The following is a 5649-nucleotide window of genomic DNA, read 5'->3' as shown; positions in this document are numbered from 1 at the left end:
CCTTTTTTCCCATCCTGCAACTGAAGAAGTAGTAGAGATTCCTCAGCTCTGGTTTTCAAGGTTATTTTCTCTTATGTAATACATTCTTTCTCTGACCCACTGAGGTCTGTCTGGCAGGTCGGTTTGTGACACAGTGCCTGCCCTGGGGTGGTATTAGCTTTTTATATCAAAAACTACGTGAACTTTATTTATAATAATTTTCCAATACCTATCACCTATGTTAGACAGTCTGTCTCTACTCTAAACCAATCCAGAAGTGCCATCACCACAGCAGAAGATGAAGGCCAAGAGGAAGAAGAGGAAGAAGAAGAAGAAGAAGAAGAAGAGGAAGGAGGAGGACAGGACACACCCAGATTCCTCCATCTTGCCTCTTGAACCCCCCTTCTAAAACCCCAAAATTCTACATTTTCATCCGGTGATAAATTCACTATCATTCTGTTCAAACCCTTGTGGCTTGTAAATCTTCACACAAAGTTGGTAATTTTTTCCATGGGCTAAAATGGAAGGCACAGCTGTCTTTGACTCTGTGCCAAGGTCTCTGAGCCCCCTGCCAGGGTCTTGAGTCATCCAGGGCAGCCAGAGGAATGTCCTGGGTTCTGACAGGTTTGAAATTAGGAGCTGACTTAATGCTTCAGTGCAACATTTTTTTGCTTCATGCTTCCTGAAGGCTAAAGCCTCTTGTGGGTTGTGGCAAGAGCTTGGAGAGTGACAAGGTGCAGACAGCTTGTGATAGAACAGTCTGACTGGATTGAATAATCCTTTGTATCAGCTAAAATTTCTGAGTTTCAGCACTTGTACTTGCCAGCCCTGTGATTGTCTCATTCTCCCTGACTGCACCATCCCTGCCCAAAGGTTGTTTTCCCTTGGTATCCAGGGAATAAGCGATCTCAGAGAGGTCTCTCTGGGAAAAGTGATGCAAGGAACAAGTAAAGTTAAGATGGACACAAGGAACAGCTGTGGGAGGTAATCACCTTGCAGGTTTTGTGGGAAGAGATTGTCTGCACCTACAGGAAAATGAGCAGGTGTCCAGGCTGTTTCTTGTTGGGGAGGATGAAAATTTGACAAGAAAGTCTCAGAGATATGTATACTTGGCTGAAAGATTTTTGAATGTAGAATCTGAAGAAGGAATAGAAATGAAGCAAGTTTTGATATAGAAAAATAATAGATATGTAGATTGACAATTGCTGAGCCAGTCTTACTGAATAACCAAGGAGACAAAGGGTATGTTAGTTAGAAGGGGTTGTTATGACTTAGAGCAAAGGATAAACCCACCTCAAACAAGAAAATGTTTTTACCAAGCAGAAAGATAGCACAGGCAAACAAGCCAGCAAATGTTGCAAGTAGAAAAAAGGTCTCAGAATTTTCCACTGCAAGAAAACTGAAAAACAACTTCTAGCTTAAACTGTAACGTACTAACTTTTAGTGATTGGAGAATGGTAACATAAATATGGTAATTACAGTGGTTATGATAGGCTATAGATAAAAGTTAAGGGATAGATTGGTTCTACTGCATTAAGATGCTCAGCAAAGCAAAGTATATAATGCATTGTAACCTAAACTCAGGGTCTGCAGGCCTGCCTGCAGCTGGAGCTGACAGCTGTAGGCACAGCTCTGTCACCCACCTCCCTGGGCTGCTGTAACCTCTTGGATGGAATAAACTGCATTTTGGAGAGCCCCTGGAGTCCACATCCCTCATTCAGGCTCTTTCTGTTTCTCTGGGCTCAGAAGCTGCCAGTGCTGGTGGACCAACATCAGCCCTCAAAGAACAGGATGAAAGAGTGAGCAAATGGTTCCTTGGTGGCTGCCCTTGTAGGAAAATGAGCAGATTAAGACTGCAGCACACTTTGCAAAAGCTAAATGCTGCCGTGGCTGTGATTGCCTAGATTGAAACTACTTCTCTGCCTTCTGTTTGTTTTGCCTGGCAACTGCTAGGCAATTACTGGAAATGAGGAAGAAAACCCTTTCTCTCTTTAAAGCACATCAAATTGCATTCTTACAGATATGGAAGAAAGTAATTTTTCTTGGAAGCTTATCTTGGCCTGAATGGAAAGTTAAACTCCTGTGCAACCTGGGAAACACAATGTTCTCCAAGCTCAGCCTCTCCCCAGGCTGAAAAGGTGCTGCTGCAAACTTCCCCTGCTTTTGTACACTGTACATAACTAAACTCCAGCTTGTGTCAAAGGCCATCACCATAAAGAGATGAAAAACCCTTTTCTAGACCCTTGTCACCCCCTAGGTACTGCTCAGCACCTCTGCCTACACCAGATGCAGCTGCTGCCTCCAGATGTTCAGCTTTGTGGGGCACATTGATTAATTCAATTTCCTTTTAGCTCCTCTCTTAGGATGTCTGCAGAGCCACCAGAGCTGAGTGGGAAGGGATGTGCACACTCAGCAGAAATGCCTCTCTGCCCTCTGAAATCAGTGCTGTGGGCAAGGGGATGCCACTCTGCTGGTTGCCATGGTAATGAGCCACCCTGCAAAAAACCCCACGTCTTTTGTTTGCCCTGTGAGAAACATTTCACCCACCAGAAATCTCTGAGTGAGGGGGAATTTCACTGCAGCATTTAAAACTCCTGTTGCTGAGCCCTTCCTGAGCTCCCTGAGCCTGACACTCCAGGCTTAATTCAGGAAAGGGAATGCTTGAAGGAGCACAGGTGCCTAAAACCCATGCAAACCGGGGCCTTTGGAACAATTCCTTCTCAACAAGAATTGAGGAGCAGTAAATTCCAGGCTTCTCATCTGTATTCATACCTCAGATGGGCTTTTTTTTTTCCTTGAGAGGCAAAGGGAAGGAAGTGAAACACAGAAATGGAGCAAGGCAGCTTCTCTGCTGGTGTCTCTTTGAGCTGCTCCAGAAGAAACAGTTCTCTGACACCAATTAACACCAGCAGGGAATCTGCTGATTTTAAGTGGAACATCAACTCTCATTGAGATAGAAATAACTCTTTTATGCCTACCTCAGTTCTCAACACTATCAAATTCTGGGCCTGGACTCCTGCCAGGTCTTTTCAGAAATAATGAAATGATTGTTCTTACCTCCAAGCTAGAAAGACTTTCAACTGGAAAAAAAAAAAAAAAGCATCCCCTGCATTTGTTACAATTTTATCTTTCATTTTCATTAGCAACTCATTCCTGGTCTAGCCTGGCAAATATGCTTATGATTGTACAGTCCATTGAATTCTTTTCACTTAGCTTTTTTTTTTTTCCTTGTCTCCTACAGGACTGAAAATTGGACTATGATGAAGGGAAATTTACTTGAAGGCGAGCCAAGGAGGAGCAGAGAAATATGGCAAGCATGGTGATGGAGAGACCCACTGGAGCAAGGAATGCCAAGGAGAAGATAAAGAAGTAGCTGATTTATGATCACCTGGTGAGAAGACAGATGGAAGATGGTCTGGGAAGTTTTTGTAGCGATGTCCTGTGGATTATAAATGAAGTAGAGGGATGCAGGGGAAGTAGGAAAGGCAACAGAAGCCACTGGGGACTCTTTGGAGTGAAGCTCTGCCACAGCTTTGCAGCTGAAATTTTTTTCCTTCAGGCTGAAAAGTAAATTTCTCAATGCTGCCATACTTGAGGAACTCCTTCTGCTTCTGCCAAATTAACCATATCAGAAGCAAAACAAACAAGATAAGAACAGAATTTCCCTGTTGGTATTTGGAAATGAAAGTTTCATTGCAAACATTGATCCTTTTAAATAAAAAATGTAAAAAAAATCATTGGGCAAAAGAAATAATATTTTGCCCGTTTCTTCAGTGTTTCCACAGAATTTGGGGAAACATGTTGGTATTTGTTGGAAATATCAAGACTATTTTCACTAAGGAGGGGTCTGAATACATATGCTTCTGAATTTCTAGTGCCAGCAATGCCAGAGTAAACATTATGTCATTATTAGTTATTTGTTCCTGCTCTGGAAATCCCTCTCAAACCTGAGACTGGGCCTGAAAGCACAACTTGAGGGATGGCCAATTTATGGAGTGAGGCTGGTGAGAAAGTGAGAATGGTTCAATTAGAATTAGTTAAACATTCTGAAGCGATTTTCAACACCCACATAAGCACACCAAGGGTGAGATGAAGAGGAAGAAATCCTGCAGGTCTGTCTTGTGTGTGATAGGAAGTTTTGAGATACGTCACTAAGACACTGACTGTGGGCCTTTGCAGACAGAATGTATTTAATATGTGACACAAGCAAGGGAAGAACTGAATAATTCAGACTGGAGAGGACCTCTGAAGGCCTCTGGTTTTTTCCCTCTGCTCAGGGCAAGGCCAGGAGGAGCAGATTGCTCATGGCTGAATCTGTTCGGCTTTTTAATATTTCCAAGGATGAAATTATCTCATGTCTCTAAACTTGTGTTTTCAAGTTTAACCACTGACTGAATGAAAAAACTCAGCCCAACAGAAGAAGAAAATGAGATACAAATAAGATTTTGGTCCTGTGGTGTGAAGCAGCTGGCACTGCTGACTGACTTAAAGTCCTTGACAGAATGATGTCCCCTCTGTCATCATGAGTTACTGAGTTCCTGGAGCACATCTTCTGCCCAGGTTTGTATGAAAAGCATTTCTCTTGCAGGCTCCAAATGTGACCCAAAGCTCGGTGAGAGGAACAGCAGGGGGATTTTATCAGATGTGGAGTCCTGCCTTGGATTATCACCCCTGTGTGCACGTTCCAAACCAGCTCAGGAAGAGTTCAAGGCAGAAGGATGGGGCCCTCAGCAACCTGACCTATAGTGAGTGCCATCCCTTGTCACAGACATCTTTTATGGAAAATCCTTTCCTCGGGATTTTTCCTCCTGAGAAGCTGGGAGGCCTCAGGAACAAAATGTAAACATTGATTATCTGCTGCTGTGGAATGCAACAGGTGCATCTGTGATTGGCCCATGTTGGATGTTTGTAATTAATGGCCAATGAGCCACAAACCTTTGTTATCATTCTTTTCTATTCTTAGCTAGCCTTCTGATGAAATCCTTTCTTCTATTCTTTTTAGTATAGTTGTAATGTAATATATGTCATAAAATAATAAATCAGCCTTCTGAAACATGGAGTCAGATCCTCGTCTCTTCCCTCATTCTCGGACCCCCCTGAACACAGTCACAATCCCTGCCCATGGATCTTTAAAGTCCTTTCCAACCCAAACAATTCCAGGATTCTATGATTCTTTGATCACATGTTTTATAATTGAGCAAATTCCTTTGTGCTTTATAGGGGTGGGCTCATAAAATCTGATCTGGGGCTCTCCCAGGCCCCTTCCTCTCTGTACTTGCTTTGCTCCCACAGGGGCTGTGACAAGAAGACAAGGACATTTCACTAATGCTTCAAAACAAACACATAAAGGGCTGAGAAGACAGCAGTGGGACTCCCAAGACAGCCCACTGTTTTGTCCTTTTGCATCTAATTAGGCTGAATTTTTACCATCCTCAGCACTGAGTTTTCAGAGGAAAAAAGCTCTGTTGCAGCAGAGACTGGAGGGGGTCTGACTTAACCCCATCTCCAGCACCTCAGCTGATGAAAGGCATGAAACCTATTTATTCACATGGTTTCCTGCAGAAACAAGAGGACTGTGAATTTTTTCTTTTAATCAGTATCTGTCTCCCTTACTCTTCCCTCCATGCCTTTTTGCTGTTTTTGATAGTTTCCACCAATTTTACCAGGAGC

At 43.1% G+C, this 5649-nt stretch overlaps 1 long non-coding RNA gene across 1 annotated transcript; it reads left to right on the top strand.

Moving 5' to 3' along the window:
• The first annotated feature begins 2581 nt into the window (after positions 1 to 2581).
• On the top strand, positions 2582 to 4996 carry LOC141728672 (uncharacterized). Its single transcript, XR_012579812.1, has 3 exons — positions 2582 to 2654; positions 3221 to 3370; positions 4568 to 4996. It is a non-coding gene; the product is annotated as an uncharacterized LOC141728672 (long non-coding RNA).
• The last annotated feature ends 653 nt before the right edge of the window (positions 4997 to 5649 follow it).

The sequence above is a fragment of the Zonotrichia albicollis genome, chromosome 3 (genome assembly GCF_047830755.1).
Source record: "Zonotrichia albicollis isolate bZonAlb1 chromosome 3, bZonAlb1.hap1, whole genome shotgun sequence".
Lineage (NCBI taxonomy): Eukaryota > Metazoa > Chordata > Aves > Passeriformes > Passerellidae > Zonotrichia > Zonotrichia albicollis.
Note: the sequence above shows the minus strand (reverse complement) of the source record. Positions and strands in the feature narration are given on the sequence as shown.